A 23,201-nucleotide genomic window follows, 5' to 3' on the forward strand; every position below is an offset into this window, starting at 1 on the left:
TGAGGGTGTTAAGAGTATGTTTATTTAAATGTCCTCCTCTCTACTGGCCAACACAGGGAGCATATGCTGGGTGTAGAATTGTTCCAGGAGGAGGAGATTTCCATGCCATGCAGGGTCTTTGGGGATGGGGATGATGATCGCCTCCTTCTGGTCCACACAACAAAGTAGCAGAGACTCCGGTCTGTGATGTGCAGCTGCCCTTGGACCTGGTGCCAGTATGGGTGATATATGACCCACCCTCCTCACGGAGACAGAAGGATGGTAACTGGACTGCCTCCGCGATGGTCATGTTCATGTCACCAAAATCCTTGAATCTACACACAGCAAATGAACTCAAATGACACAACGAGATGTAAAAGGAGATCACACATACAGTATAGAATATCCTGTATAGTCGATATAAAACTGGCCGCTTCAATCTGAAGAGCAACTAAAACAAAACACGGGAGTGTATCTTGTTCTTGTGAACACTAATGTTATCCACAGCATACACAGAGACCACGAAGTTCTTAAGGAGAAAACTAGTTACTAAAACAAAACACGTTAGTGTACCTTGTTAGCTAATGTTAGCTAGCTGACATTAACGTTACACATTGCACTCATATTACTCACCGAAACCTTGTAAAGCCGGTCCCGCTGCTCTTACAGAACCGACTAACTCCCCTTTCGTGTATGTACAGCTCTCAACATGCCTAGACTTGTAGTGATTTTCACCTCATTTTATACTTTTCGCCTCATTCTGAAAGAAACAGGTGAAATTTGCTAACGTGACGGCCGTCTTTGTGATGGTGACGCGTATTGTGCGAGACCAGGGCCCTTTCTCATTTCATCAAATCCCCCTCCTCGACTCCTCTGTCCTCCGGTAGTGACCCGGAAATGAATTTTAGCGCGCCATGTTGAAGGACATCCCATTTCTCTAAATGCACGTCGAGGACCGAGCATCGAGCGTCGAGGAGGCTCTCTGGAGGAGCTATAACCAAGGATACACTGATGGGTCCTCCACGGTCCTCCACGGCTGCTTCGTGGATGCATTTCCGGGAACAGAGATGTTTCAAAGAGTCGTGACGCACGGCCGGACTCATCTCAGCCAATGACAGCTCTGCATGCATCCCCTGGATATTATTTTATTAACTGCTTTCATCGCGACGCGATGTTTCCAGAGAGAACAGCTGTGAGGTGCAGAAAGCAGAGCAGTGTGTATAATATATATCGCTCAGTAGAACAGGCCTACTCTCTGTATTTGCTGTAGTTTAGTAGATATCTACAAACAAAGAGTCCATATTTTTCTAAGACCATTTAGTGCTTCACAATAAAATACACCACGGCTGTAGCCTGATTATGTGTAGGTGTGTGTGGTACAGTGTGTAGGTGTGTGTGTGTGTTGTACAGTGTGTGCGTAGATGTAGCGGACAGACAGGTCTCAGTTGGTTTGGTGTCCTCTGCTTACTTGTAATACTTGTAAATAAAACTTTTGGCCCGTAATTTATTTTCCTCATTGCAGCGACCAGAGAGGGGGGGGGGGGGATATATCCCGTCTCTTATAGTGTTACATTATTATGAATGCTCTGTTTGATTCTGAAATTGTATATATTTAATATATACATATATATGTGTGTGTCCGCACCTGTAGCCTGTTATTGTCTCATTATACCGCACTGTGAATGAATCAAAGTAAATATAGAAGTGGTCATGAACACATCTGTCCATCAGACAGAGGGCTGCTGTGCCTCCTGTCATCATTAATGGACGTCTCTTTAAAATGACCGCTCAGAGGAGAGGAGTTCTCATTTCTCTAAGCGCCTGCTGCTTCCCCTCCTCTCTCCTCGGTTCCCCTCCTCGGCTCCTCAGCTCGCATCTCCTGTGGGCGGGACTAAGTCTCGAGGATAGGAGTCGAGGAGGGGAGTTAGAGAAATGAGAAAGGGCCCAAGAGACCTGTAGTTCACTCAGCGGTTTCACACAAAAAAATGTGTAACTTCACAGTTTTACGACACATTTTAATTTTTTTGACTTGCAAAATATTCTTTTAAATTGACAAACATCATATGTGTCATTCGTGGCACAATTCAAACGGGATCAAAAGATAACCTTTCTCTCTCCATTGACTTCAATGTATAATTTTACGCTTCCGGGGTCCCATGGAGGCTCCCGGAAAGGGAGGGACTTCGCCTCTCTATAGCTTTAACAGGTTGTACAGTCAATACAATAATTTAGGTAATATTTACTTAGTGCTATTGTTAGAATTCACTTATGAAAATGAAGATTCAAAATTACTTAGAAACACAAGTAACACATTAAATAAAAGGAGACATTTTGAGTAAAATTACTGAAATAGTAATGTATTGTAGAATTTAAACATATAATCAAAGTAATATTTACAAAGCCAAAAAGTCATTTTTTTCAGTGTATGTATCTAGATCTTTGTAGTATTCCTATATCATTTTAAATATTATAACTATAGTATAATATATAGTGTTTCTGTAGTTGTTTTTTGAACACACTATAGACCACTCCTATAGTAATGATATTGTCATAATGAATGCATTATTATTAGTGTTTGTAAAAGTATTACACTTCTAGAATTAATGTCATTTTTTTTAACACACTGCTGTGTCAAAGGCAATTCAACACATTCAGTGTCATTTCTGAACTATTTTACACAGTGTAGTAGAAAAAATAAAAATGCACATAGTCAACACATTAGTTTTGACTAACACTGGGCTAACATTGGGCACTGTCATTGGGCACTGTCCTGCCCAAATCACGGTTGAGTTATTTCAAATGTATCATTTTTCAACTGTCCAACTGTCCATCAAATGTCCCAACTGCCATTTCACCTCTGGCTGCTGTGGAGGATGGATGTCAGCAGAGGAGAGTCTAACTCTAGGTAAGTTACAGAAACAAAACGTTTTTAACAAAGTGAGCAGATATGTTGTCATAATGTGAGCAAGCTAGGGGTCTAAATACATATTTTTAAACTTAAATAAATATGTTTTGCCAATGTTGAACAGCTAACTATTGTTTGAGTTTAGCTGCCTGGATGACAATTATTTTCCTTTAAGCCGTTCTTCTATTTTATTGTATTTATTTTATCTTGACTTAATGTAGCTTACACTCTTTTCTGTGACCATCATTCTTCAATCGACATTATATTGATAGCATTAGCAGCTATATGTTTAATGCTATCTAGCTACTTTGGCTTGGTTTCATTGTTCGGCCAGATGTGGCGGGAAAGTGCAAGTGAGAAGTTGATATACAGTCTCTTACAGTGCAAATACGTAACTTACTCGCACTAAAGTTATTAGTAGTACGTGTACACTACAGTTTACCTATTTCTGACTAAAACATCAGCCACTACTCTATACTTGCAAATATTATATTGTGTAGAAGGGAGATTTCATATCTGCCGCTTGTTGCTAAGGCAACTTGTGTATGTGAGATGCAGCGTCACACACTGCACGTTGGGCCTTCCCTTCCGATTATTTGATTGGTCGGAAGGGAAGGGCCTGACATGTCCCTGACGCGTCTATCGTTATTCCAACCCAGTTTAGATTTAACCACGCCCACTTCCGCATTACGCAAGAACGTAGCTCTACGCGATAGCGTCATAGACTTCTTCTTCGGCAGATAGCGGTCGCGGTAAAGCAGGATGAGCAGGACATTGAATAGTTGTTTTTTGTCTTTCCAAAGGATTTGTTGACTGAAAGTAAACGATCCTGTAATCAAAGCCATATCGAAGAGTCCTGAGATTGTATTACTGGTGTTTTATCATCTATAAATAGCCTGTGTGTATTCTCAAATGTCGTTTTCAGGACAAACAAAAGACGTTTTAAATATATTATCAGCTGGTGTAAGTGCAGAATATTGAATATAACCTTGACTATTACTGTGTACTTCATTTATCTGACAGCATTATTTAATGATACTATTATATATATATATATATTTATATACATTTATTCATATACACACACACTTATATATGTACTCACACATGTATTTATTCAATATTCTGCACTTACACCAGCTGATAAGATATTTAAAACGTCTTTTGTTTGTCCTGAAAACGACATTTGAGAATACACACAGGCTATTTATAGATGATAAAACACCAGTAATACAATCTCAGGACTCTTCGATATGGCTTTGATTACAGGATCGTTTACTTTCAGTCAACAAATCCTTTCGAAAGACAAAAAACAACTATTCAATATCCTGCTCATCCTGATTTACCGCGACCGCTATCTGCCGAAGAAGAAGTCTATGACGCTATCGCGTAGAGCTACGTTCTTGCGTAATGCGGAAGTGGGCGTGGTTAAATCTAAACTGGGTTGGAATAACGATAGACGCGTCCCTGACACAGCGGACTGCGGGTGTAGTATAGAGTGAGTAGCGTGCAATACTGTGTTTCACCACACATTAATTTAGAGGGGCGCTGTTTTTGACAACAGCGGAGAGATGTTTTTTAATACAAATAAAAAATATGAAGAAATACCCAGCCTCCAGGAGAAAACGCCACTGGAGGCTGAGCAGAATATCCCCTGTGCTTCGCTAGAAGTTGTCTTTATGGGTGAAGTTAATTAACTTAAAATTACCATACTGCTTATAATTTATATAAGGTGTGTATTAATGGGTTTAACTAGAAGATGATAGATGATGGCATTTAATTTAATCTGGCATAATATGATTAGTCAACATCAGGATGAATTTGTCTTTTTCTTATAATTACAGGAAGCGGGAATGAGCTGCAGGAATCTGTTAAAGTCCTAGCAAAAAGGAAATTAATAGAATAATCTACAGTGTCCAAAGCACAAACCATCTCCTGGAAGAAACAGGTGAATTTGGATTTGTCCTGGATAGGATTTTAAAATACAACACAGACTTCAAAGAGTTTATAGATGTTGATAGCAGGGTTTCCGCTAGGATTTTTTCTCGCCGGTCAAATGTCCGGGCAGAATTTATTTTACCGGACTAATTTGAAACTTACCGGTCATATTTCAATAATAATAATAATAGTTGTGTAGCAGAGTTTCCGTTAGCATGTAATTACCGGACTATGAGCAGATATGCTTCAGTTTAAAACTCAGTTCACGGGGCTCATTTTTATATTGCTTCAGTTTATAATCGTAACAGATCGAAAAATTCAGATTCATTTTTCAATAAATGATTCCACAAACAACAAACACCATAATTATTACATTCAAACAAACTACTTGTAGTAGATAACGTACATTATTCAGAAGTTTACATCAACTTTGAATAATAACACGGGAGAAACGGATCCTCTCTTTTTCTCTCTCCCTCCCTCTCTCTCCCTCTCCCTCTCTCTCTCTCCCTCTCTCTCCTGACAGCCCGTCAGTTTCTCATGCAGCTCGCTAAACAGAGGGCGGGGCTTCAGGTGATTATGCAGAGCTGCGTGTCTCGGTCAGACTCAGCAGCTGATCTGATCTCTCTCTCGCTCCGGTTACACTTCACTCGCGTTTATGTCCATATCGATCAGATCCAGCTCTCCTGATCGGCCTTCATAGAGAGCACCGATCAAACTATTAAGAGTGAATATTGGCCGATAATGACCGGCGGCCGATCGATCGGAGCCTCCCTAATTATTACCAGACATTTTGACCGTCAGGTTTTGAATTTACCGGTTTTTTATAAATTTTACCAGCTAAAAACCGGTAATTACCGGCTAACGGAAACCCTGGTTGATAGAAGTGAGAACATCAGTAACTTTGACAGATTCCAAGTGCACTTTTCTGAAGCACCGGATCTTCAGCCTGTCCTAAGAGAAGTCTGTAAAACTCAGGTATACATGTATCATGCTTGTTAAATTGTGTTTCAAAAAATCACACAGACCAGAACTTTACTTTGTGCTGTGCTTGTTCTTATTGTTTTGTTCAGCCAAGAACCAGTTCTTCTGAATGGCCTAACTGATCTACTTAAGAAGAAAATTCCAGAAGTATTTGATGAACTGCAAACTAATGCCATTCTTACCGAGAAGACCAGCCTCAAACTTGTCAAAGTTTGCTTCTCTGACTTGGTGGAGAGGCATGGGTTGTAAGTATATGAATGTGAAATGTGTTTATATATAGGGCTTGGGACACTTTTCCCCTTAATTTCATTGCCCAACCATTTCTGTTTCGGGCCTGAAATTGTTCTTGTACATGTTTTACATTTAAGTTATTCGTATTCATATTCTGTGAATAATGTATTTTATTTTGTTAATAAAGTCCCTATCTTTCAAATTGAAACTGCTCTGCTTGCTAACTTGTATTTGTTGATACCATACTTACTATAGGGATGAATACATCATTATTAAAGCTAATTAACTATAGATTCACTATAAGATCACCATAGCCAACTCTATAGTATTACTATAGTAATTTTCTGTAGTGTGTTCCAAAAAACCATAGAAATAATATATAAAGCACTATAGTGATACTACATAAAACTCAATAGTATAGCTATAATAATTTCCTATAGTGGCTGAAAAACCATAGAAATACTACAGGAAACACTATAGTATAACTGTAAATTCACTATAAAATCACCATAGCCAACTCTATAGTATTACTAAAGTAATTCTCTATAGTGTGTCCCAAAACACCATAGAAATACTATCGCAGTTTTTTGTGGTATTTCTATAGTAATTCTCAATAGTAATACTATAGTGTTTTTTCGTTAAAACCCGGAAGTAAACTGCGCATGGCTTCCCTCGACCTAAAAACAATGAGATTTTTCCATAGGATTTTAGAAAATAGCTCAAAATAAGATCTGTGGGAAACAAACCTGTTAGATAAATGCACGTTTTGTTCAGCCGGATAATATCCACATGTCTACCCTACTTTTATAATTTTCGAATCATAAATCTATTGATTAGATTAGATTTATGATAGACTTTTGAAACCACAAGAACATAAGGAGGACTTTTACAAAAAAATAGAGATTTTTGTCCAGAGGGATAGGCAAATGGACTTCATCTTCATGTCAAGGTAAGACTGCAATTTTATTGAAAATCAGATCTTACTAAGAGAGAACAATTCAATATTTAAATGATAAAAGTACATGTTTTGGCTATCCTTCTGTTGAACTGTCTGTTTAAAATTAATTGAAGCATCAGACAAAAAAAGCTTTTGAAAATAATATTATATTTTGATTTAGGTCAAAATATAATATTTGTAAACCTGAAGAGTCAGTGCCAGTGCCTCACCAGCCATGAACCTCACTGCAGAAGCGTATAGAGTAGACATCTACGTTTTTTGTACCCCACCACTTTTGTACATATAAAAACGCCACTGGTAATACTAGAGAGTAATGTAGGCCTGTTGACCTGAGTGTTATATATTTCCTTTCATGCATGAATTATGAAAGCCTCAGTCAGGATTTGTTTACCAAGTGTTATTATTGCTCTTGGGGCATGACAAATGTGATTTGAACTTTTTTTTTTTTTAATCTACTTTTTTCAAAGAGATTGTTATATGTCCACTCAGGTGGACAGTATGCGTTCAGGGTTTGAACTGAAGATATGTACATTTTGAAAAAATGATAAATAAAGATGTGCAAACTTAAAATTACATTATAATAACATAAGTATATTGATTTACGGCCCAAAAAGATATTGCAGATGAAGTATTTTCAAGAATAATGAAGGGCCGGGCCAATTTGAGGCCCCACGCAAAGTTATTTGATGAGTGCTAGTGGAGCCTCGCAGCGGCGAAACCTGCTTTCAAACCCATCAGTGTATCCTCGATTATAGCTCCTCCAGAGAGCCTCCTCGACGTGCATTTAGAGAAATTAGATGTTCTTCAACATGGCGTGCCAAAAAACATTTCCAGGTCACTACCGGAGTATCGAGGATTCGAGGAGGGGAAATTGGGGAAATAAGAAAGGCCCCCGGACTTGTATCGGAGCAGCGGAGGAGTGATGAGGTATCTAGAGATCTGAGTCCAGTGGGCCAGCAGATCCTGTGTGAACGCAATACGTTAGTCAGTGGACGTCCGACAATATGCACACTAACTTATTTTGCAGCTATAGGCTATACTTTGGTTTAAATTGCGTGAATAAACTCTAGAGAGCTAAAGTTAATTACATTCATCCAATGTCAGAAGGATTACCTTTTAACAAACGTTGTAATGCTTTTCTTTCATTTCAATTTGAGTAAAACATTGAAGATTATTGTTTTCTTTTTACACTGACTCAGATATAATGAAAAGTCTACGTCAGTCGAAGCTCAGCTTTGGTAAGGAAGAGACAGGACAGGTAGGTAGAGAGAGAGAGAGAGAGAGAGAGAGAGAGAGAGAGAGAGAGAGAGAGAGAGAGGGAAATCAGGGAGGAACTGTAGGTATTTGTGCTGTTGTATTTGTTGTAATGTGTTTTTATTGTAAAGTGTAATGTATATCACTTTGGCTCAACCAAAAAAAAGTGCTATATAAATAAAACTTGAGTTTATTTTACAGTCACACAAAAGAATATAGGCTTAATAACTCCATCTATCTATCCATCTCCATCTATCTATCTCTAACTTAGTCTTCATTTGTAGCTGCGGCCTGGTTCCACCTTCTCTGCTCTGCTGTGCTGCTGTAGCTGAGGCCTGGTTCCATCTGCTCTGCTCTGCTGTGCTGCTGTAGCTGAGGCCTGGTTCCACCTTGCTCCGGGAACAGCGTGGATACTGTTGTGCTGGACTGGGAGAATGGCGGGTGTCGTGTTTCTGCTGTGCCTTTTCTTGGCTGTGCTGGACAAGGAGAAGATCGCTATTCGTCCTGAAAAATCTACTGGATTCGGGTATGTTCTGCCGCCCGCAGTGGACATCCCCTGTACCGTTTCGGAGGTGTTGCACAAACAATTGCTGGTTGCACTGTCGCGGATATTCATTTCGGAAAATGTTTGTCTTTCTCACATGCCTGCCACGATGGTACTTCAGAATTGTTTTTTAAACTCTAATCTCACTTTCGTGAAGTTTGCTGGTGACTCTAGAACAGCTGACAATGTATGTGTGTTGATTAAGAGGAAAAGGTGCTTGGTATTTTTATTGTTGTTACCATCAGGAAATGTACAGCCAAATCCAGGTCCACCTAGCAGTATTAGTCAAATAGCTACTCCTGCTGATTTTATATCTAGATCTGGGCTAGGTTTAATTCATTTAAATGTGCGTAGTCTGTTACCTAAATTAGATTTTGTCCGTATTTGGGCGAGTTCGACTGATGCTGATGTCATTTTCTTATCAGAAACGTGGCTAGATAAATCCATTTTGGCCTCTGACATTTACATAAATGGTTACAGTGTATATCGTACTGACCGGCCAAAAAAAGATGGTGGCGTTGCCATTTAGGTGAAAAATAAGTTTTGTGTAACTAATATGGTTTCCAAATCTGTTAGTAAACAGCTAGAATTTTTAGCCGTGAATATTGAGGTAACAAAGGGTCAACAGGTCATGGTGGTGGGCTGCTACAGGGCCCCCTCGGCTGTCAAGGACTCTTTATCGTCATTGGAAAAACTGTTATCACAACTTTCCTACAAGGAAATAGTGCTGCTTGGTGATTTTAATTGGGACTGGTTAACTTCTGTGTCAGAGGATTTTAAAAACCTGTGTACCTCTTTGAATTTTACCCAGATTATAGACAGTCCTACTCGCCCAAATATTAAGTCCCCAAATAAATCCTCCTTAATTGATCTAATTTTAACAAATGTTCCACATAAATACTCATCTGTGGGAGTATTTGCTAATGATGTGAGTGACCACTGTGTTGTAGCCACAATTAGGGACACTAAGGTCCAAAAGGTTAAACCACGTATCATCACAAAGAGAGACAAAAAACACTTTGTGGAGCAGGGTTTTTTACATGATCTGTTTGATTTTGATTGGGGTAGAATCAATTTGTGTGCTGATGTAGAAACTGCATGGTCTTATTTTTATCTTGGTTTTATGAAAATTATAGATAGACATGCACCTCTGTGTAAATTTAGAGTGAAGGGACGAAACAATCCCTGGTTTTCTGCTAAGCTGTCCAGTCTACTTCATGAGAGAAATAATGCTTGGGCTAAGGCTAGGAAATCAGGCTCAGAGGTAGAATGGCTACGTTTTAGGCAGCTAAGAAATAGCTTCACATCTCAAATAAAAAGTGCTAAATCAAAGTACTATTTGTCAGTTACCACAGAAAACCTGAATAATCCTAGGAAATGTTGGAAAGCCATAAAATCGATTTCCACTGGTGATATCCCAAATGAGCTACCTCCGTGCCTCACCACAGCATCTGGCACTATATCAGACAGGGCTACTATGCTAAATTGCTTTAATAAGCATTTTGTGTCTTGTGGCTCTCTGTTTGATTCTGTCACTGACTGTACTTCTGCTTCTGTGAACGCTCCAATCCTTGACTCTGAACAATGTGGTCTGGAAAACCCTTTCAGTTTTACTCCTTTAACTATTGGTATTGTTCATGAAGCATTATCCAAGTTAGATCATAGGAAACCGGCTGGCCCGGACAACATAGAACCTTTCTTTTTAAAGATAGCTGCAGATTTTATTGCTCCACCTCTTACTTCTCTTTTTAACCTCTCCCTCAGCACAAATACAATTCCAAAAGTATGGAAGTCTGCTTATGTCTTGCCTTTACTGAAAGGAGGGGAGGCAACTATTTTAAATAACTATAGGCCAATCTCTAAACTGTCCGTTATGGCTAAGGTGCTCGAACGACTTGTGAGTGAACAAGTAAAGGAGTTTTTATGTATAAATGATATCCTGTCTAAACATCAGTCAGGATTCAGAAAGCAACATAGCACCATCACTGTGACAATGAAAGTGGTAAATGACATTACTAGTATTTTAGATAATAAGCAGAGTTGTGCAGCTCTGTTTATTGACCTTTCCAAAGCGTTTGACACCATTGATCATCACATCTTAAAGCAGAGGCTACTCAGTATTGGCATATCCAGTCATGCAGTGGGGTGGTTTGTGAACTACCTCTCTGAAAGGTCCCAATGTGTTCATTTTGATGGACTGTCTTCTGAGTGGTTAAACATTTCTAATGGTGTACCACAAGGTTCTGTTTTAGGACCACTTTTATTCTCCATATATATTAACAGCGTAGGTGATAATATGGATGAAGCTACTTTACATTTTTATGCGGATGATACTGTAATGTATTGTGCAGGTCCCTCCATTAAAGAGGCTGTTGTTTATTTTATTTAACCTTTATTTAACCAGATAAAAGCATTGAGATAGAATCTCATTTGCAATACTGACCTGGCCAAGAAGGCAGCAACGTTACACATAACACATAACACAAACATATAAAATACAGAGAACATAACTAAGAAAACAAAAGACAAAAAAGCAGTCACTACATTGTGCACATTAGGACAGTAAGAAAGGTGCACTACTTATTACTGCAAGAGCAGCTGGTGGTAAGGACTTCAGACAACTTCAATCTAAAACAAGCTATTGAGACAAGTACCCTCAGTTTGAGGCGTGATTGAAGATCATTCCAAGACCAAGGACCATAATAAAAAAGACTCCTTTTCCCAGCCTCAGTCCGTGTTAAATTACAGGCTGTTTTTAACACTATTCAGACTCAGCTCTCTGAATTAAAGCTTCTTTTAAATGTGGATAAAACCAAGGTTATGCTCTTTTCAAAAGCAAAAAAGACACCAGAGCCTGTTTTAGATATTGTAACTACGCAAGGAACAAAACTTGAAGTTGTTGCCTGTTGCAAATACCTTGGTATCTGGCTTGATGATTGTCTCTCTTTTAAACTTCATGTCAATAACCTGCTTAAAAAGCTGAGGGTTAGGCTAGGTTTCTTTTACAGAAATAAGTCCTGTTTCTCGCTTGAGGCCAGGAAAAGGCTAGTCACTGTGACCTTTTTACCTGTGCTGGATGGACTATGGTGATTTGATGTATATGAATGCACCTGCCAATTGCCTGGTCAAGTTAGATGCTGCGTATCACAGTGCACTAAGATTTGTTACAAACTGTAAAGCATTAACCCATCACTGTACCCTGTATGCAAGGGCAGGTTTGCTTTCACTAACTGTACGGAGGCTCAGTCACTGGTACATTTTTATATACAAAGCCATGTTAGGGAAACTTCCATCTTATATCTGCTCTCTGATCTCACGGAAAATTGTAAGTGGCTACTGCCTGAGATCGAATGCTGTAGTTTTATTAAATGTGCCAACTGCTAGGACTGTCTTAGGGAAGACAGCTTTTAGATGCGCAGCTCCTCTGTCTTGGAACAGTTTGCAAATTAAATGGAGACTGAACAATCTGGTGCCACTAAATATTTGTAAAGCTCGGTTGGATGCTAGTCAATCGGAAGCTATTGGTACCTGTTTATGTGGATAATTATGTAAATGATGCTGTATGATGTCCTTTTGTTGTTCTGTTTATGTGTTTATGTTTCATGTGGAACTACTTGAGCAGGTCTCCCTTGAAAAAGAGATCAATGATCTCAATGGGATTTATCTGTATAAATAAAGGTTTGAAATTAAATGAAATGAAATTTACAATATAGACAATAGGCATAATTTTAAAACAACATACATCTATTGAAGTTAGGATGTCATAATAACATACAATTGTATAAAACACAATTTGCTTACATCTTTGTTCTCTTTTGAGAATCAAACAAAACAGATTTAAATTAAAAAAAAAATGCAAACAAACAAGTGAAATGAACTAAATTGCTGAATTGCTTTTAATTCACTGGCAGGAGCGACAAGTGAGGAGGAGCAAAAAGTGAACAATGAGGGAGATATTGAACAAAGAGAAAGAGAAAGAGTAGAGGACAGAGAGAGTAATGAACAAGAAGAAGACAGAGAGAGTAAAGAAGATGGAAGAGAGGGTGCAGGTTATGGAAAGGAGAGAGACATGGAAAATGAATGTTGACAATGTTTTGTGTTCATTTTAGCCTCTTCTGCATGTCCAGATCATTAATAGTAACAATCAACTGATTCAAAATAATTTATGCTGCAGCCCACTGACATGGTTTGAAATCGATATTATCCAGTTTGTGACCCCCCCCCCCCACAGGACTTAAAAAGCACCTAACTAGATCATGAAAATCCAAAAAATCTCCGGGGGGTATATCCCTGAAGCCCCCTAGCATGTTAGGAACTTGGTATTTAGGAAATCCTGGATACGGCCCTGGTTCCAGCGCACCAATTGTGCGCACTGGCTATTTAAACTGAGGTGCCAAACAGGGTCTCTCCCATTTCCGCTTCTCCTGGTGGTGGCTGTAGCCTGGCGTGGTGACGCAAATGTTTTGGCGTGGCAGCATTCATGTCCTACTCTCTCCCGGACAGGTAAAGCACTGTGCAGTCTGTCAATGTGAGGAGATAGAATGTTGTTCAAGCTTAAATATTCTTTGATTTGATCATTCACCAGCCTTTCAAGTACTTTAGCTAAAATAGAGAGCTTGGAAATGGGTCTATAATTATTCATCACCATGGGATCACCACCTTTCAATAAGGGGAGAACATTTGCAGTTTTCCAAACATCTGGAATGACATTGTTTGTTATAGAAAGATTAAAAACATGACACACTGGTTCGGCTATAATATCTGCAGCTAGATGTAAGAAATAAGGGGGTAGATCATCTGGGCCTGCTGATTTATTGGGCTCTAGGCCCTTTAGAGCCTTACAAACCTCCCCAACAGAGAAGGGGTCGAAGGAGAAAGTGTGGCTACTGGAAAAAGTTATGTAACATCTAATGTAAACATGAATGGACCAAGGATAGACCCCTGTAGAACCTCTTTCTGATGGTAAAATGGCCTGAATGAGTACAGTCAGCAACGGTAATAGTTTATGGTTCAAAGCGACGCTCTGTCTAGCTTATATGACACTAAAAAGGCTATATGCACACTTTTAGAAATCAGTAGGCTTTAGCTTGTTGTTAAATTACCACATATTTATAACATTATTACTGTGGTGCCTTGTTCTTTAGGGAGCTTTGTGTGTGTTTTTGCTGTGGAAGAAAAATACAAGTTGACAACTTAAGTGCATGCATTTGAATATTATTGAGAACTTTGAACAACTTTCTAAATCCACACAACATCTTTTAACAGCGAGTTGTGTCAAACAGTCCACCTCACTCTTTCTGAACAGTCTCAGTGCACTAGTGAAGGTTTTCTCCCATGTGGTCTGGTTCTCTGAAACTCTTCTCACAGTGAGCACAGACGTCAGGTTTTTCTCCAGTGCAGGTAGGCTGGTGGAGCTTCACACTATATGAGTCCCTGAACTCTTTCTTCCACTGGTCAAAGGAGTGGTGTATCTGGTGGCGCTTCAATGAGTCTGAGTCTCTGAAACTCTTCTCACACTGGTCACAGGTGAAAGCTTTTTCTCCAGTGTGGGTTCGCTTGTGAATCTTCAAATCGCCTGACTGGCTAAAGCTCTTCTCACACTGGTCACAGGTGAAAGCTTTTTCTCCAGTGTGGGTTCGCTTGTGAATCTTCAAACAGCTTAACCTGGTATAACTCTTCTCACACTGGTCACAGCAGTAGGGTTTTTCTCCAGTGTGGGTTCGCACGTGAATCTTCAATGTGCCTGACTGGCTAAAGCTCTTCTCACACTGGTCACAGGTGAAAGGCTTCTCTCCAGTGTGGGTTCGCAGGTGGACCTTCAAATCGCCTGACCGGCTAAAGCTCTTCCCACACTGGTCACAGGTGAAAGGCTTCTCTCCAGTGTGGGTTCGCAGGTGGATCTTCAAATCGCCTGACCGGCTAAAGCTCTTCTCACACTGGTCACAGGTGAAAGCTTTTTCTCCAGTGTGGGTTCGCAGGTGGACCTTCAAATGGTCTGACCGGCTAAAGCTCTTCTCACACTGGTCACAGGAGTAGGGTTTTTCTCCAGTGTGGGTTCGCAGGTGCATCTTCAAATCACCTGACTGGTTAAAGCTTTTCTCACACTGGTCACAGGAGTAGGGTTTTTCTCCAGTGTGGGTTCGCAGGTGAATCTTCAATCTGCCTGACTGGCTAAAGCTCTTCCTACACTGGTCACAGGTGAAAGGCTTCTCTCCAGTGTGGGTTCGCAGGTGAATCTTCAATCTGTCTGACTGGCTAAAGCTCTTCCCACACTGGTCACAGGTGAAAGGCTTCTCTTCAGTGTGGGTTTGCAGGTGAATCTTCAATGTGCCTGACTGGCTAAAGCTCTTCTCACACTGGTCACAGGTGAAAGGCTTCTCTCCAGTGTGGGTTTGCAGGTGAATCTTCAATGTGCCTGACTGGCTAAAGCTCCTCTCACACTGGTCACAGGTGAAAGGCTTCTCTCCAGTGTGGGTTCGCAGGTGGACCTTCAAATCGCCTGACTGGCTAAAGCTCTTCTCACACTGGTCACAGGTGAAAGGCTTCTCTCCAGTGTGGGTTTGCAGGTGAATCTTCAATGTGCCTGACTGGCTAAAGCTCTTCTCACACTGGTCACAGGAGTAGGGTTTTTCTCCAGTGTGGGTTTGCAGGTGAATCTTCAATTGGTCTAACCGGCTAAAGCTCTTCCTACACCGATCACAGGTGAAAGGCTTCTCTCCAGTGTGGGTTTGCAGGTGAATCTTCAAATGGCCTGACTGGCTAAAGCTCTTCCCACACTGGTCACAGGTGAAAGGCTTCTCTCCAGTGTGGGTTCGCAGGTGCATCTTCAAATCACCTGACTGGTTAAAGCTCTTCCCACACTGGTCACAGGTGAAAGGCTTCTCTCCAGTGTGGGTTCGCAGGTGGACCTTCAAATCGCCTGACCGGCTAAAGCTCTTCTCACACTGGTCACAGGAGTAGGGTTTTTCTCCAGTGTGGGTTTGCAGGTGAATCTTCAATTGGTCTGACCGGCTAAAGCTCTTCCCACACTGGTCACAGGTGAAAGGCTTCTCTCCAGTGTGGGTTTGCAGGTGAATCTTCAAATGGCCTGACTGGCTAAAGCTCTTCCCACACTGGTCACAGGTGAAAGGCTTCTCTCCAGTGTGGGTTCGCAGGTGGACCTTCAAATCGCCTGACCGGCTAAAGCTCTTCTCACACTGGTCACAGGAGTAGGGTTTTTCTCCAGTGTGGGTTTGCAGGTGAATCTTCAATTGGTCTGACCGGCTAAAGCTCTTCCCACACTGGTCACAGGTGAAAGGCTTCTCTCCAGTGTGGGTTTGCAGGTGAATCTTCAAATGGCCTGACTGGCTAAAGCTCTTCTCACACTGGTCACAGGTGAAAGGCTTCTCTCCAGTGTGGGTTTGCAGGTGAATCTTCAATTGGTCTGACCGGCTAAAGCTCTTCCCACACTGGTCACAGGTGAAAGGCTTCTCTCCAGTGTGGGTTCGCAGGTGCATCTTCAAATCACCTGACTGGCTAAAGCTCTTCCCACACTGGTCACAGGTGAAAGGCTTCTCTCCAGTGTGGGTTCGCAGGTGAATCTTCAATGTGCCTGACTGGCTAAAGCTCTTCCCACACTGGTCACAGGTGAAAGGCTTCTCTCCAGTGTGGGTTTGCAGGTGGACCTTCAAATCGCCTGACTGGCTAAAGCTCTTCCCACACTGGTCACAGGAGTAGGGTTTTTCTCCAGTGTGGGTTCGCAGGTGAATCTTCAATCTGTCTGACTGGCTAAAGCTCTTCCCACACTGGTCACAGGTGAAAGGCTTCTCTTCAGTGTGGGTTCGCAGGTGAATCTTCAATGTGCCTGACTGGCTAAAGCTCTTCCCACACTGGTCACAGGTGAAAGGCTTCTCTTCAGTGTGGGTTCGCAGGTGAATCTTCAATGTGCCTGACTGGCTAAAGCTCTTCCCACACTGGTCACAGGTGAAAGGCTTCTCTTCAGTGTGGGTTCGCAGGTGAATCTTCAAATGGCCTGACCGGCTAAAGCTCTTCTCACACTGGTCACAGGTGAAAGGCTTCTCTTCAGTGTGGGTTCGCAGGTGAATCTTCAAATGGCCTGACCGGCTAAAGCTCTTCCCACACTGGTCACAGGTGAAAGGCTTCTCTCCAGTGTGGGTTTGCAGATGGACCTTCAAATCGCCTGACCGGCTAAAGCTCTTCTCACACTGGTCACAGGAGTAGGGTTTTTCTCCAGTGTGGGTTCGCAGGTGAATCTTCAATTGGTCTGACCAGCTAAAGCTCTTCCTACACCGATCACAGGTGAAAGGCCTCTCTCCACTGTGGGTACGTTTGTGGCGCTTCAATATCCCTGAACTCCAGAAACTCTTCTCACACTGGTCACAGGTGTGTGGTTGTCCTATTGTGGCTGTAGACTGATGTTGATCCAGCTGATCTCCAATGATACTCTTCTCCCCCTCATCATAAAGTCTATCTGGGTGTTTGCAGGTCTCTTCCTATAAAACAAATCAACAGAGAAAGTGACACAAGTGTATTAGGACACATATGAATGTCTTGATGCAAGTTAAAAATGGACGTGACAGAAGTAAAGTAAAGTTTTTAATGAAACCCGAGAATGCATTCTGACTCGTTGTGGCCTAAAATACCGCTGAATAAAGGAAGAAGCATAAATACCCATTAACTTGATACAACTTCTGCACAAAGACGCACTGATTGGTTGTTTGATTCCGATTGATTTGTTGTTATTTTTTAAATAAATACAAAGGGGTTGGCTCTCACAGACACTTTTTAAATATTATTCAAAATATGCTAAATCAAAATGTGTTTTTTCCAACCAATATCATGATGGAATATTGCATACTTTATCTGTTATAAGGTTAGAGTTATGTATAGCTAAATACAAAAAACTAAAAGGGTTGAAGCGCACAAACTCGTTTCATTGTTTTATAAATTAGTTATAGTAACCAGGTATCACTAGCTATTCGAATATCTACACTGTGAATTTGAAAATAATGAAAATTAAATGATCACATTATATCAGTAAATTCAGAGGTAGGAAGTACATTTACTCAGGTACTGTACTTAAGTACAATTTTGAGGTACCTGTACTCCACTACATGTATTTAATAACTTTAGTTACTTTGCAGATTTGGATGAATGATGTGAAATCTAATCAAGTTTTAAATCAGACTTTAGTTCCACCTGGAGTAAATTCACCAGCTACCCTGCAGTCTACAAAGTCATTCAAACTAGCTGCACCTTTACCAGCTTTGAGAACACTCTCATGATCAATCATTATAAAACATATCATAAATTATTCTGAAATAGACCAATCTGCACAACGACTACTTTAGTGTCGCTACTTTAACTATATTTTGATGAGAATACTTTTCTACTCTTACTTGAGGAACATTTTGAATGCAGGACTTTTACTGTAAGAGTGTTCCAACACTCTGGTACTTCTACTCAAGTACAATATCTGAGTACTTCTACTTTCACTCAAGTACAAGATCTGAGTACTTCTACTTTCACTTAAGTACAAGATCTGAGTACTTCTCCCACCTCTGAGTAAATGTGATTGATCAGATGTTAACTCCTTGTGTATGCTACTGTAGCTTTTGCACTCACTATTTGCTACAGGTGCCTTCCTGTTTACATTTTTGATTGATTTTGCCCATAGACTGTATATATAAATGGACGTAGGGTCCGTGACGTCACCCATAGGATTCTGCAGAGTTGCCGTGAAGCCCTTAGTAGGCGGAGTCGGCCACTAACGGCTCAACAGTGACGTCAGAGTTCAACTCCCGCCTTCTCCAAATAAGGGCAAAGAGGCGGAGCCGAGGCGGGACCTGCTGCCACCGAGCTGGAAGTTCCAGAGATAGCTGAAGCTACCAAGCTAAGCTAACATGCTCCCCATCTGCACGCTGCCGTCGCATTTTACGTTTCTAAGGTAAGCGGCCGTGAAACTATTCAGCAAAACTATAAATAATAATCTAAGTTATTGAGTTTTTAGCATAATACTTCAGAATCTTAAAACCCCTTAACGTTTGTATGCAATTGTGCTAAATTCAACACTGGAATCAAGCAAATATTAATGTTTGCATGACATTAGTTATTTATATTTTGATATCACTTAACTATACGTTTAATACATTTAAGTCAAGCTAAGGTACATGTGATGGTAGCTAGTTAGTGCTCTTACCTGTGAGGCCTCCTCCATACAGCATAATAACCAGACTGTATCATTAAAACTAAGTACCAGTTCTAGATCCTTGACTTTAGACAAACAATTCAAAAGACAAAATGTATTTAAAGACCAATCTTTATTTGAATGTGCCTCTTAACCTGAGATATTAGTTATACAGTAATAGTATTGACAATCTAAAAAAACGGAGCAACTCAACAGTCAACTTTATGTTTCTTATTTTCTAAAGCATTTATTATTTTCATTTTCCCCCTCTCATATTCAGTGTGGACGGATTGAGACAGCCTGGTGTCCAGAGAGCAGCAGAGACTTCAGGGAGAAACCTCTGTGTGATGGACGTCCTGTCTGTTGGTTTGGAGAGGACTGAGGGTCTTTCCTCTGCGAGGCAGACCAGGCCTGATGAAGGAGCCCATGCTGGGCAAAGCTGATACCAACTGCACAGGCCTAGTCTGTCACGTTATTTGACTAAATGTGTTTACTTATACATTTAATAGGTTTACACCTTCTGTCCATATGTGCTTTTTATTTAAAATATTTGATTAACTTTTGGTTCACATTTCAATAAATTGTATTTGTATCCTTTTGTCCATTATTCTTACTGAAAATGTTAGATTACACATTCACATCTGACTGAAGATTGGCCCCATTTATTTGTGACGTTGCAAACTCTGCGGTACAAGGCACAAGTGATGTGAAGCTCATAAAGTGAGGCACATAGAAATAATCAGCGGATGGAGTGTAGATGTGGAAATAGCTGCATTCGATCAGCTGACTGTTTTTACAATAAAAGTAGTTTCTTAGTGAATGTCCTGTCCTGTACTGGTCTTAAAATCTCATAATATCAGCTTTTAATGATCCTCGTGGATGTTCTTCTTGACCCTCAGAGAAGGAGAAAATGTTGTGTCTTTCAGGCATGTCCTTTCCTAACAAAGATGACAGGAAACATAAAACATATTATTGCAGAACAAGTGTGTTATTTATGAAAGCGGTGTGTTTGTGTGTTATGGGGCTGTAGATATAATTATTTTGTAATTGTAATGTTTTTATTTTATTTTAACAGTGAGCAATCAGATTATGAATGAACAGTATGAAGTTCATCAACATTGAAATATATGTTATTATCAAAATAATATTTAACTGTTACAAAACGTAGTGCAACTGTAGAAGCTTGCTCTGTTGTCTCACTGAAAGAATAACTTTTACCACGTTTTACAGACAATATTGAGAGATAAATAGTAGCAGTACTCACCGTGTTAAATATCTTTGCCTTCAATACATTAAATTAGAAAGCTGACAAAGTCATATTGCTAAATATCTAAATGTAACTTTTTGCATGGAATAAACCCTCAACTTAACTGATGTGTAGGTGATCTGGTATTTAGTATTGTTTATTGGAATGTATATCAGTGTATTCAAGTCAATACTTCATTCATTTGAACCAATATCTTTCTTGATTCTTTGTACAGTATGAAAAAAGAGTCTTAGTACCTGTGCTGAAGTTCACTGCTGTGAGGAGTCCAGTTCTGTCTCTCACTCTCTGGTCCAGCCTGTCTGCATCACCTGGACACCTTAAACAAACAGATATATGTAAAGTACCATGTGTACAAACAATATAACTGATTCTCTTCTGTTGAACATGTTGGATTGTGTATTGTCCGAGTCAGGGTCCTTTTTATTTTACTGTAACTTTGGAAGTTGTGTTACCAATGCTTACTGTTTATTTGATACCCATTTGGTAATGCAATTAATAAAAACAACAAGGTTTGGGTTCGTTCTTCAGATGACTGTGACGTTAACGTGTAAGCTCGATAATGAACTCCAGCTCAATCAACCATATTGTAATATCTAAGTAATCATCTTGAAATATGACATTAATAATTGTAATATACACACATCTTATTGTGAGGTTGATTTCACATACACTACTTCGACATTAGCTTGTCTACATACTTGAGCATAGCCAATTTAAATTAACCTTAGATGCATACAGTTCTACCTACATAATAAAATATCTCTAAGTTACAAGGATGTAACCTTATTTTATCAACCTCAAACAGAAGCCAAGTTCAACAGTATTATCCCACTTAACACTTGTCTATTTCGTTTTAACCTTTATATATACAGTCTATGATTTTAACTTGGAGGCTACGATTAGCATCGTTAGCACCGATGTAGCTACCACTAGCTTACATGCTAACCCAAGTCTTACCATTCATTACGTAGCTGATTAAAATCATTAACACATAAATAAAGCACTCGAATTGTACTTACCGCATTCATGCACCGTCTGTTTTAACCGCAGAGCGAGTCACAATCGTCCGATATATAAGCATGAAGAACAAACAACCACGGCCGGCTACAAGTTGTGTTTCCTGGATGAGCTGAGCAGGCAGAGTCCCTGTAGCTAGCTTCACGGAGCAGCTAGCAGAGAGACAAGAAGCTAACAGCGGCAGGCACTTGACAGAGCCGTCACTCAATGTGACCACGCCCTAATTTATGTACAAACTTTAAGACCTAATATAAATAAATGGGTCGCGTTAGAAAACAATTCACTCACAGATCCATAATCATGAAGGTGCAATCTAACTATATCGATAATAAAATGTATGGAGCCAGGGGTAGAAACATGTTTTTTTCTGCTGTAAAGTTGGGCATTTTAACATGGGGGTCTATGGAAATTGCTCCTTTCTGCAGCCATCGCCTATCGGCCAATATATGAACTGCAGTGTGTGGCACTTCCGTATTGGCTTCCCGGCTCTTCCCCAGAGTTTGCCGCTTGATTTTGCCAGATGTTTCCTAGCAACCAATATGATTCACTCAGTATAACGAATGCTTTTTTAATTCTTCATTGTTTAGACTCAAATAATTGTTAAACAATTCTGAAAACTTAAATCAACAGGACTCTAGACTGCTAAACTTTAAACAGAATGTCATTGTTTTCACTCAAATATGAATAATTATTTAACCAGGATTTTCACTTAAAAAAGTTAAAGTAACTTACCTCTGCTGATGAAGTCATTCTGCTGCTTGTGTTATCAACAACCTGAAGTTCAGCCATCTGCAATAACAGAGATTACCATATTACTTATTAGCCAACTACAGTAGGCACTTAAGTTCAGCCATCTGCAATAACAGAGATTACCATATTACTTATTAGCCAACTACAGTAGGCACTTATCTTTCTTACAGTGCAGACGCTTTTCTGCTTGCTCCTGCCTCTGCTTACTTTTTATGCTGATTTTCCTATTCTTATTCTCTGACAACTTCGAGCAGTGGCTCCTGGACATTAATTTATCACTGGGACAGTTCATCTTCGTAAATAGACGGAGGGTTTCAGCCATATTTCAACATTTTTACGACGACCTCAGTCTTACAGTAGCGGGGCCTAGCAACAGCTAAAGCCTGGTAGGCTACTGCATGCTATTTTGCTTAAGCTAGTTGGTAGCAAAATGCCTCCGTTCTCTACAGATTACTTCCACAAACTTATACAGAAGATAGCTGTGTTGGAAATGAAAATGCAACGGTTGGAAGTTAACGTGGAAGTGAATGGACTATGTCGTGGGAATGACACTACTTTACCAGTGTTGCAAAATAATGGAGAAGGGTATGCTAACTCACATCTAGTTAGCAGCTACAAGGATTCCAAGGAACAGGAGGGCTGTGTACCGGGTAATAAATCTACAAGTGGTAGTCCTCCCTGGAACTCTCTGGGTGCAAGGCCGAAGAGTAAATCATTTCCATGGGATTTGGGAGGACGGATAACAGGCAGAGCCCAGCGAAATATGTGATGCGACCAGCTGGCCTGCATTGTTATCACCCAGGAAGAGCGCCTCTTCAACCCCTAAACAGCAGTGGACAGCTGCTAAAGGGAGAATTACAAACAATCCTCCTAAACCACCAGTGTGCCAATCCAGAACAGATACGCTCCGCTGACAAGAACCGGAGATCCCTTTATGATGACCTGAGATAACCTGTCCTCTTCACACAGCAGGGTAAGGACCAATAGCTACTCCAAAAGTAAAAGGCTAGAGGGGAAGCTAACGACTGGGCCTGAAACTCTGATTGTGGGTGACTCTGCTGTAACAGATGTAAAAGGTCTGTGTGATAAGAACAACACCAAAGTACTCTGTTTTCCCAAGGATGTGGTCTCTGACTTGGCTGAGAAGATCCCTGCATATTGGGGCTGAACATCCGACTGTGAAGAATG

At 40.3% G+C, this 23,201-nt stretch overlaps 2 long non-coding RNA genes and 1 pseudogene across 2 annotated transcripts; 1 reads left to right on the top strand and 2 right to left on the bottom strand.

Moving 5' to 3' along the window:
- Window positions 1-942, bottom strand: LOC139435819 (uncharacterized). The gene is made up of 2 exons (XR_011645018.1): window positions 613-942; window positions 1-314 (listed from the first exon to the last, which is right to left on the bottom strand). It is a non-coding gene; the product is annotated as an uncharacterized lncRNA (long non-coding RNA).
- A 1,886-nt stretch (window positions 943-2,828) lies between these two features.
- On the top strand, window positions 2,829-5,800 carry LOC117464406 (uncharacterized). Its single transcript, XR_004554078.2, has 3 exons — window positions 2,829-2,884; window positions 4,729-4,832; window positions 5,734-5,800. It is a non-coding gene; the product is annotated as an uncharacterized lncRNA (long non-coding RNA).
- Window positions 5,801-14,026: 8,226 nt separating this feature from the next.
- Window positions 14,027-23,201, bottom strand: part of LOC117464608 (uncharacterized) — a 42,989-nt pseudogene continuing 33,814 nt past the window's right edge.

The sequence above is a fragment of the Pseudochaenichthys georgianus genome, chromosome 19 (genome assembly GCF_902827115.2).
Source record: "Pseudochaenichthys georgianus chromosome 19, fPseGeo1.2, whole genome shotgun sequence".
Classification (NCBI taxonomy): Eukaryota; Metazoa; Chordata; class Actinopteri; order Perciformes; family Channichthyidae; genus Pseudochaenichthys; species Pseudochaenichthys georgianus.